Here is an 11,752-nt window from a genome sequence, read left to right as displayed (position 1 = left end):
ACACTCTCTCTCTCTCTCTCTCTCTCTCTCTCTCTCTCTCTCTCTCTCTCTCCAAAAGCTCATTGGCATTAGATATACCACACCGGAAAACATTTAGTATCAGTGCTTGGGTGTCCTGTTGAATTTATGGAAGCTGGTTGACCTCACACTAAACAGAAGAAATATTAGCATGTATAAATTTCATACACTTTATGCGTTCATTCATCATTATAACGGAAAAACGTGAAAGGAAATCAGTCAGTGTGAGATTGCTGAATGCAAATGTATGTAATGGAATGTTTCTTTATTTAATGAAATTGTACCTATTCTTTAATCAGGAAATGTGAAATATCATGTTGAATTAACAAAACACAGACTACATCTGGCTGGACTTAGAATTTAGTTGCCATTTCTTGGGCATGAGACATCACCCTGGCAGACTTACTTCTCAGTAAGACTGAAATGCTGTGTAAAGAATTGTTTAAAATCCGTTTAGGGGAGGCCTTGTTTTGTTTATCAAAGTCAGCTCTTGTTAATTATTTGCATTTACCAGTGAAAAAGATAGAGAGGGAAGTATATTGACTAAATACAGCTTGAAAATTATTCTGTAATGTTTATGGCACCATATGTAAATAAGTTATAATTGCTGGAGCATATCAGTATCTCTCTAACAGTATCTACATTTGCAGTGAATGTCATGCAGAAGAAAAGTTGTTTTAAGTGTTGAGATAGATAGAAAAATAAACAATACAAGAATGAACAATAAAAGAATATATTGGTAAAACAGTAATTGGCTATTGTAAAAATTATGGCTTGCATAAGTCTAGTCTCAAAATCTGGCCCCATTTAAACAAGGCTTTGCTAAACTAACATAGCTTGGCCCAAGCATAGTTAGGATAAAATTTAATAATCTTTTTGCACTGCCAGTTCCCATTGTAAACTATTCCTAGGACCTAGGTAATGATAGTTGGTTTCTTCATTTTGTACAATCTCAAATTAATTAAGTCCAGTTGAGGCACTCAAATTTTGGGAACACCCTAATTGTGGGAGCACCCTGAGGAGTGGGGTGATGCTCGGTGGAAATTTGTCACAGTAGTTACTGCAACAAATTTCCAACTAAATTGTGGGAGCACCTTCAGTAGTATGGTGATGCTCGATGGAAATTAATTATGTTAGTTACTTAAACAAATTCCCACCGAGCATCGCCATACTGCTTAGGGTGCTCCCACAATTTGGGTGCCTCAATTGGACTTGAGTGTAGACCATTTCCTTTGGAGTGGTTGTAGTCAGTCAGTTGCAAGGAGGTTTCTCCTTAACTGTGAAACCATTCATATAGAAGTGGGTTTTGCATTTTAATTTAGCCATAGTATAGATTCCTTTTTATTTTCCATTTGTATGAAAAATTCTTTTCAACAGAAATTATTAGATACTATAGTCCATTGGCATATATGCTTGAATACATTGTTTATGTGGACTTAGAAAAAAGTAGGTATGGTAGGACATGTGGAGGATATTGATTTACTGTATTGGAGAGATTGTGGTGTCAACTCTCCCTCAGGGAAGCAGAGTGGATGTTGATTGCAAATGAAAGGAAACAGCTTGAAGGTGTCGAGGTAAACTATTTGTGTAGTAAATGTGGTGCAAGAGTTATTGAGACAGAGAACTATGGAGATATGTAGAACTGATAGAAAGGTTAGCACAGATGTAAAAATGGCTGTGTGTTCAAGAGATGCTTTGGTCATGTGGAAAGAAAGGATGATAATAGGTTTGTGAATACGGTACTAGTGTGTAATTCACAGGAGCTGATATGAGGAGAGAAATAGTAAGAAAGTGCCATTATAAAAGAAAGGTCTCAATATCTAGAAATAGTGTGTTGCGAGACAGAACTAGGTGATTTGTGCAGTCTTTTCAGGTGGTTTAATGCACTGTTGATGAGCTTTCTGTGTTGTAGGCCTATGCAGTACACTAATCAGTTTTGTGAAAGTTTCTCTTTGATTATAGGGGTATCCATGAGAGGCCTAATGCATTGTAAGTATGAATGTGGCAGTGATAATTGTTTCGATGGAGCTAACCCGTTTTAGGGGAAACGGCTATAGAATGCATTGTTGATTTGTAGTTAGGGTCAGGGTCTCTCTCTCTCTCTCTCTCTCTCTCTCTCTCTCTCTCTCTCTCTCTCTCTCTCTCTCTTTGAGGATTTCAGTGAAAATATTCTTAGAACGTAACAACCAATTATAGTTCTTAGAGCTAGACGTGAGGCAATGATTGTTTGGCTCTCTCTCTCTCTCTCTCTCTCATACACAGACTTTCTGTGAAAATATTCTCAAAACGTAACACCCAGTTGGAGTTCTTTGAGCCGACCTTCGATCTGCTTAGTGCTGTAAAGCAATGTTGTTTCTCTCTCTCTCTCTCTCTCTCTCTCTCTCTCTCTCTCTCTCTCTCTCTCTCAGTTGCAGTTGTGAGAGTCAGACTCGAGATAATGATGTGGTAGTGTCAGCTATCTGACTGTGTTCGTCTTAATTGATCAAGTACTTCTTACTTCGATTGTTTACTCGTAAAAGGTCTGATAAGGCTTTCTTATCTTCTCGGGATAACGACAGAGGTCAGTCTTTGACACTTGTAAAATTACATAGTTTCTTTGATTCATATTAACTCGGATCTTATTATGTAATTTTATATATATATATATATATATATATATATATATATATATATATATATATATATATATATATATATATAATGTATTTTTGGGGTCCTCTTGCGATTGAAGTGTGAGGAATGGTGGTTTAAGTTTGTGGTTAGCATAAAACAAGCATTGTTTTGTAGGTTTTTGTAATAGATTTCTATAATTATCGATATTTATTAGGTTAATTATGAATGTATATTTTTTCACTTTCTGCAAAAGGGATTAACTTTACGAAAACTTTTTTTTTGCATACATTTATTTTTTCACCAGGTAAGTAATTTTGGTAAATTGCATGAAAAAGTGAGAGAACTGTAAAATCAATATATTTTTATATGTTCGGTTATTCCCTTTTATAGTGTTAACAGTCTTGCTGCACGATTTTAAATTTGAGTACAATACTTAATATTTTTTATTGCTGTTTGATGTTGGTCATGCGTAAATGCCATGGAGTGTATCCTTAGACTCACTGATATTTTGTTCGTTACTGTTGTTAATTTTAAAATGACTGCATTGTGAGTTGTTTGTTTAACATCAGCCTGTAAACCTGTAATATTTAACATACAGTGTCAACAGATGTTTAAGATATCAGTACACAACTTGTTCATACAGTATTGAGAAGGGGCGGCGAGTTGACCTTGAACACTGTCCATTAAGGCGAAGAGCTTGTTCAGCCCCAATTCACAGTGGACCTTGTCGACAACGGGACGTTATCGTGAATTTTCCTCGGCGCCCAATGGTCCATTTGTCGAGCTGTGATTGGCTAAGAAGCCAGTCAGGGCTCGAGTGCCATAGTGTTCGTAGATTATTGTGGAAGGAACCCACACAACAGAGTGACCGGTAAGAAGACACTAAGTTGAGCTTCTTTCTCCCCAGCAGGTTGGAGACAGGAGGTGGTCACTGAAGCCGTTGTTGTTTTATTTTTGTGTTTTTGGGCTTCGTTCAGTGAACCTGAATTCGACAGTAGGACTTAAGTTTTGTGGCGTTTCGAAGGAAAAAAAAAAATAGAAAAAGATTCACTTGATTGAGAGGATCGGTCTAACGTCGAGACGCCCTTTGTTAATTAACCAGTAGCATTGTCACGTTTTTGAGTTAGCTTTCATTGAGAGGCATTTCGTATCTAACGTCCACCGTAAGCGCGCCCTGGGGGTCGTCGTTGTTAGAAACGGTCAATGTCCAGAACAACTCCGCGGTGACAGAACCATAATTTTCACAATATAAAATAATAAAATCTTGAACACTTTTGTTCATATCCGAGATATTAATGATTATTTTTGAAATCTTACTGAGTTAGTTCTTCCATTGTTTCCTTAAGTTTCAGAAAAACTAGTTCCCCATCGAATGATTTTGCATTTTGACTTATAAGGTTATCTCACTGTCCACCATAGCTAATCGTGCAAAATTGTATCTCACCATAAGAAGTGGACTAAAACGCTTTGGAAAAGAGTTGCATTTTATTAATTTCTAGTACTTTATCATGCGGAGTTCTTATGAACATTCAAGGTTTGGAGTTCATAGGAGTTGCGTATGTTATGTTATAAGTATGACGTCTTTAGAAAATTTGTATTTTGATAGAAAAATCTCTTCAGTAGATTTATAATTTTTAATTTCTACGCCTATGTACAAGGTTTAGAAATTAAAATAAGTTTTCTGTTGTTCTTTTGAGTTGCATTGTTTCTGTTGTGTGCAGAATGTTCGTAGAAATACTTCTTTTATTATATACGTTGTTTTATAACGATTTCCTTTATATGAATTTTTGCGATGTATATTTAGGCCTAAGCATCAATGAAAAGTCTTTGTCATTGATAAAGTAATTTTAGGTGTGAATGAGTATGATTAGTAATTTTAGTTATTGTAATAGACAACGTGACAGCTCTCCCCAAAATTATGCTGGCAGCCCTTTAAAGCGAGGGTTGGTTTTAAATTGTGAGCGTTGATGTTTCAAGCATTGCAGTAAGAAAAGCCTGTATATGTCAGCCGATTATTGGGTAGCTTTCAAACGGCTTCAGTTGTAACTCCGAGACATAGCACTGAACATCGAAGATTGGAGGAACCGAGATGTAATTTACAGACAGGTGTTGTCTTTGAGATTGCTGCGCTATAGCTTGTTCCATCGGCTGCCTCAAGAGATCAGATCGTTGGACAACGTTGCTTCATTCAAGAGGGAACTGAAGATTTACTTGTTCGACGTCTGTTATATATATATATATATATATATATATATATATATATATATATATATATATATATATATATATATATATATATACTAATGATAATTAGTGAACATTTTCAACTCAGTGTGGTGTAGTGTTCTGGGGAGCCCTGCAGAGCGTCCATATGGGGCCGGAGTAGGACTTTTGAATGTCCCTTAAAAATAAACTCAAATAGGTAGGTTATGTCAGTCATGATACGATCTCCGAATTTTACTGGACAAAAGGACCCAGTCGTATTTCCCTCTCTCTCTCTCTCTCTCTCTCTCTCTCTCTCTCTCTCTCTCTCTCTCTCTCGTGTTACATTCTCTATCTTTTACAAGCCACATTTGGTGTGTTCCGTGTTATCGGTTGCATCGGTCATAGTCTTGTGACAAACATTCTCTCTCTCTCTCTCTCTCTCTCTCTCTCTCTCTCTCTCTCTCTCTCTCTCGTGTTAAATTATCTTTTACAAGCCACATTTGGTGTTCCGTGTTAGGGTTACATCGGTCACAGTCATGTGACAAACATCTCTCTCTCTCTCTCTCTCTCTCTCTCTCTCTCTCTCTCTCTCTCTCTCTCTCTCCAATAACCCATCATCTCGCCCTCGAGCGTATTGTTGCAATACCAACAAATCAGCTTCACTCAAATTATAGTGAGCACGGACATGAATTCGCAGTTTCTAAGGCCAGCCATCAAACTACCGGAAGCCGTTTTTTAAAAAAAAAAATAGGCTATATTTGACTAAAGATGACATCGCATGAACGAAGGGTATATGAAGGACAGGTATACGTATAATAAAAGTCTCAAGATCAAACCACATTTTTTAAAGTTAGGAAGTCCGTATAAGATTTTTTTTTAAACGTCAAGTAGGTCTAGGCCTATCAGTTGTTTCATGTGCTACTGCGAGGTTTTCCTACTGTTACCCTTTCAAACCTTTCTCATTTCAATTTCCCTTTTAGCGCTGAATGACCTCATAGGTTCCAGCGCTAGGCCCTTGGCCGAAATTCTATATTCCATTCCAGTACGCCTGTCTACTGTCCAGGAGCTTTTGGTAATTACCTTCTATACCTGTGTCTGTCTGTTGCCCAGCTTTCTGTATGGTCGTCCGTCTCACGAGTTTAACATGTTTTAAAATCCGTGTATTAATTAACATTGAAGATTAAAATTGCAAACCTCATATTCTTATTAATTATATACATATACTTTTGTATGTGAGTGCTTGTGTGTGTGTGTGTATTTTGTTTGTTTTAGTCATTGGGAGACGCCATCTATATTCTTGAAAATAATTGATTAGCCATGAAACCATTGCTACAGAAGCCCTGAATTACGGACTACTTTAGATTTTTTTCATTACGTAACACTGGCATTTTGCTTAATGGTATGACTTGGTTGCCTCCTTGCATGTTATTATTTATTTTAGTTATGGTTTCGTATGAATTTATTCACCTGTTTAAGTATTTGAGAATGTTGTTGGTATTCGATTATCTAGAAGGTAATTATATATCTTCATGTTCAGCACTACCGGGTTTTCAAGAATTGCATTTATAGGCCTGTGGAAGACATCAGTGACTTGACACACTCTCTCTCTCTCTCTCTCTCTCTCTCTCTCTCTCTCTCTCTCTCTCTCTCTCTCTCTCTCACTCTCTCTCTCTCTCTCTCTCTCTCTCTCTCTCTCTCTCTCTCTCTCTCTCTCTCTCTCTCTCTCTCTCTCTCTCTCTCGTCCACGCATATAATATCTTCAAGTAGTGTTGCTTCTCTCTTTTTTCTCTCTAGTCCAGCAAATAATAGAGCAAATCTCATTGACGTCTCTCTCTCTCTCTCTCTCTCTCTCTCTCTCTCTCTCTCTCTCTCTCTCTCTCTCTCTCTCAACACACACACACACACGTCTTCTCTAGCTTTCCAAACCCCAAGAAAAACATCGGTAATATCCGTCATTTAATGTAAACGCCCACTTTGGAATCCAGTTCACACAATTGCCTATCGCGAAAGGAATCTTTTTATATTTATAAGATTTACGTCACTCATTTTCAGATCTTTTCGATTTGTCAGGTCTTTTGTCTTGTCTCTTCTTCGATTAGAAATATCTCTTTTTGATAAGACTGGCTTTCATATATCGCCCTCCGAAGGTCAAAGCCGCCATCTCCAGCGGCGGTGCTGATGGCAGCGTCTTGTTTTGAAGGAGAAGAAAGTGATCGTCATCGACTTGAGCTGACTCCCTGTCTGCCTGTCCGTCGGGGGTAGATAAGGATGGTATCTGGACATCAGGAGGTCTGATGGGTATCTGTAGGGCAAGTCTTGCTTTCCTGGGTATGAATGTAACGTAGGCGTACATATTTATTTATTTATGGGCTCTTTTTAGTCAGATTGAAACCGTTTCAGTTAACTGAAATGCTGAAATATCGAAAATCTAGACCTATAGCGGTCTTGGGTGCGCCCACACTGCTTTAAAACACAGGCACATGTCACCAACTTAAAACGCGCGAACATCAGACAGGTTGAATACAAATCAGCGACTTGTATGACACATGTTGATTCATGTATGGGCTTGTTTTAGTCAAATTTAAACTATTACAGCAAACTGAATTGCTGAAACATCGAAGTTGGGCCTTTGTGCAAGAACCTTAGACTCACAGCTGCGTCTTGGTGTGTCGACACTGCAGTAAAACTTATATACAAACAGTTGTCGCCAACTTATCGCACAAACATCACAAACAGGTTGAATATAAGTCAACGACTTGTATGATTTCTATTTTTGTCCCCGGCACAAGGGCTCCTTGAAATATGAAATTTTGTTAGAAATTGGTACTGCAGGTAAAACTCAGGTGGATTAATTTATTACTTTTTGAATTGTTCGATCTTTGATAAAAGCACTTAAGTATGTGGTTCGAACACGGGGTGAGATTTGAGTTCAAGACTCGTGTGTGTTTGTGTGTGTTCGTGTGTGTGTCTTAATACAAGGAGAATTAAGGTTCTACCTCGTACGTGGGTATTGCCGCCAATGCACCTCAGTGGTACTCTGTAGGCATTAACAAAAGTGGTTTGCGCTTTTCCTTTCTTCCATCTTGCTGTCCAGCCACTCCAACTAATTTTCACTCAACACTGGATGGCTAGAAGTTCCCCAGTCCAGTAGAGATTGAAATTGTGTATAATTGTGTACTGGGCGTGAGAAGCTGTGAAAGTGTGTTTGACAACTGTTGTCGAATTTACAATATTTTTAAATTTTTCAGTTTCCAAGGATTTTTAGTTACTAATGACAGTTAAATAGTCATTATAGTTAACCGTTTCAGCTCAATTTTGGGCCTTTAAATTTATGAGGACCCGAAGGAATATCCCTTAGGTGCTTACGGGGATACACCAGGGATGAAGTGATAAGTAACGTTCGGGTGATAACATATCATAACTGTTATCTCTTCATTAAGAAGATCGGTCGCATAGTTTGTATACCACCTTCTCGTTCACCGGTTGTACGGAATGCTATTTCTCCATCTCGGTGTACTGGTTATGTAAGTGGTGGACCCAAGTTGATGACCGCTGTAGGGGTGCACCATGCGCGGTGCACTGTAGGCATTACGTAAGGTTCTCAGCAACCGCTTTCATTCCTTTTACTGTACCTCGGTTCATAGTCTCTTCCATCGTACTTTCCTCAACCATCTCCTGACAGTTGTTTCATAGTGCAACTGCGAGGCTTACCTCTTTATTCTCTCAATTTCCCTTTCAGCGCTGAATGACCTCACAGGTCCTAGTGGTTGGCCTATGTCCTAAATTTTATATCCTATTCCATTTCATTCCAATTAATGAAATAATTACTTTTATATTACCTTATAGCAGCTGGTCATTGTATTCCTAATTGTAGTTTAAAGTGAATCTCTGCTCGCTGGACACTTTTTGTAGGGTTCTTTGTTATTCTTTTAAAGTACTTTCCTTGGCTAATTCTTTGAAGAACTAAAATTTTAATACGTTTTTCATTTTCCCCTTTTCTTTATGTATATTATATTCATATTTTAATTTTTATTTTTCCCCCCCCTGTCTAATTTTAATTCCTTTTACGGTATCAGGCCCGAGTTCGAGTCTCCGGTCGGCCAATGAAGAATTAGAGGAACTTATTTCTGGTGATAGAAATTCATTTCTCGGTATAATGTTGTTCGGATTCCACGATAAGCTGTAGGTCCCGTTGCTAGGTAACCAGTTGGTTCTTAGCCACGTAAAATAAGTCTAATCCTTCGGGCCAGCCCTCTCTAGGAGAGCTGTTAATCAGCTCAGTGGTCTGGTCAAACTAAGGTATACTTAACATTTTTCTTTTACTGTATCACCGTTCGTATTCTCCTTCTTCATCTACTTTCGTCTTCTAACAATTGTTGCTTCGTGCAAATGCGAGGCTTTCCTCCTAATGCACCTTCATAACTATCTATTTCCCTTTTAGCTCTGAATAACCTCACAGGTCCCAGCGGTTGGCCTTTGGCCTAAATTGTGCATTCCATTTCACTCGATCGAGTGTAATTAGATTTTTTCTAACTACTTGACTTTTCTCAGATTAAAAAAAATTTAAAGTGTGATAATGCAATTTCTTTAATAATTGAATTCCATGTATTGAATTTTATAGGGTTTTGTAAACTAACTTGTGATTTAGGAACGGCATCTGTGGCTAATGTCTTATTGAACTGAATAGAATATAGAAATTAGGCCAAAGGCCAAGCACTGGGACCTATGAGGTCATTCAGCGCTGAAACGGAAATTGACAGTAAAAGGTTTGAAATGTGTAACAGGAGGAAAACCTCAAAGCAGTTGCACTATGAATCGATTGTTAGGAGAGGGTGGGAAGTAAGATGGAAGACATAATATGAAAGGAGGTACAGTAAAAGGAACGAAAGGGATTGCAGGTGGGGCCGAAGGCACGCCGCAAAGAGCCTTAAGTAATGCTTACAGTGAAAGCATGGGGTGCACTGACGGCACCACCTCCCCACGGCGCTTATGATGGCGGTAAATATCCCAGGTCGATATCGTTGTAACCAATGGTGAGTGCTGAGCATAAGCCTTAGCCAATCACGCTCTGTGTCAGTGATATCGGCTGTGGATATTTAATGTCACTTTCGCTTTTCCCTTTACGAAAAAGTATTTAGTAGATGGTATATGTGAATGTGAATAGTAGACCTAACAAAAATATACACCAGTACTTTAGGAAATAATTAAATGGAGTTCTTAAGATATAACTTTATAGGCTGGCCTTACTCCTGGCTCTAAATAGCAAGGTGAGTACTTGTTCTAGATTTGCTTGACTGTACATCCATCCATATTCTCTTTCTTTCATCTTTCATCCTAACAGTCGTTTCGTGGTGCAACTGCCAGATTTTCCTCCTGTTACAACTTTCATACCCTTTTACTCAAAACTAATTTCAGCGCTGAATAATCTCATAGGTCCCAGCGGTTGGCCTTTGGCCTAAGTTAGACCTTTCTTTCCTGTCGTTCCTTCCAACTTGCTGTCCAACCTCAGTAACTATTATTTATATTACTCTGCTTCGTCTTATATTTTCTGGCTCTCGTTACCTTGCTGTCCAACCGCTCCAGCGCCCTCTTTCTTCACGGTCTTAATCTCTGAATGGTTTATTGCGCCCCAGTGCTTGGCTCGAAGGCCTAAATTTCGTGAAATCAAACCTTTTTCAATGTGAGTGTCCTGCAAACGCCTTTTCACTTTTGAGAATATACATTGTTATTATTATACAGAAGATAAGCCCAATTCGTATGGAATAAGCCCACCAAAGGGGCCAGTGACTTGAAATTCAAGCTTCCAAAGAATATGATGTTCGTTAGGAAGAAGTAACAGAAGGTATTGAAAAAAGAGTATCTGACGTACTAAAGAAAAAATGAATAAATTAATAATGTATTAATATGGAAGGAGAATAGTATTCATTAAATTGCATTTTAACACCAAATTCTAGTTGATTTTTCCGAGTGACTCTTGTCCACGAAGACAGCATACAACAGATTGAACTGATTTGCTCATCATATCTTCGTTACGTAAGCTCGAGATTATTTGTGATTAGACGCATTTCAAAGTTCCTTGGACTTTGCTTCTTAGAATTAGCTGCGTTGTGCTCTCTCTCTCTCTCTCTCTCTCTCTCTCTCTCTCTCTCTCTCTCTCTCTCTCTCTATATATATATATATATATATATATATATATATATATATATATATATATATATATATATATATATATATATATATATATAAATGTATATATATATATATATTATATGTATAATATATATATTTATTATATATAATATATATATATAGAGCCAAAATCGACTGTATTCAGTAAATGTAATTTTAACATAATGCAAAATATCCTGTACCGTAGCTTTTCAAATTTAGTAAGATGATTCATTACTTATTTATATGGCATACAAAAGATGATTATCTTTGTTCTAAACGTGTGTAGGCACGGTATAATTGTAAGTACCGAGTCTGTTATCAGAACGATTTTGAGATAACCATTTGTCTAAACCAGGGCCAGGAACGTTTAGCAATGGAATGAAATAAAAAAAAAATTAGACCAAAGGCCAAGCGCTGGGACCTATGAGGTCATTCAGCGCTGAAAGGGAAATTGAGAGTGAAGAGGTTTGAAAGGTGTAACAGGAGGAAAACCTCGCAGTTGCACTGTGAAACAATTATTAGGAGAGGGTGAAAAGTAAGATGGAGGAAAGGCAATAAGAATGGAGGTACAGTCAAAGGAACGAAAGGGGTTGCACTAGGGTACTAAGGGACGCTGCAGAGAACTGTTACGGTGCACCGTGAGAGGTGCACTGGCAGCACTAGTACCACCCTACAGGGAACTGGTAGAATTGAACAGCATAGACTGACTGACGTTCGAACGTTAAAAGCTTTTTTTAATATAATA

Source organism: Macrobrachium rosenbergii, chromosome 36 (genome assembly GCF_040412425.1).
Source record: "Macrobrachium rosenbergii isolate ZJJX-2024 chromosome 36, ASM4041242v1, whole genome shotgun sequence".
Taxonomy (NCBI): Eukaryota; Metazoa; Arthropoda; class Malacostraca; order Decapoda; family Palaemonidae; genus Macrobrachium; species Macrobrachium rosenbergii.
The sequence above is the reverse complement of the archived record's forward strand: the minus strand, read 5'-3'. Positions refer to the sequence as shown.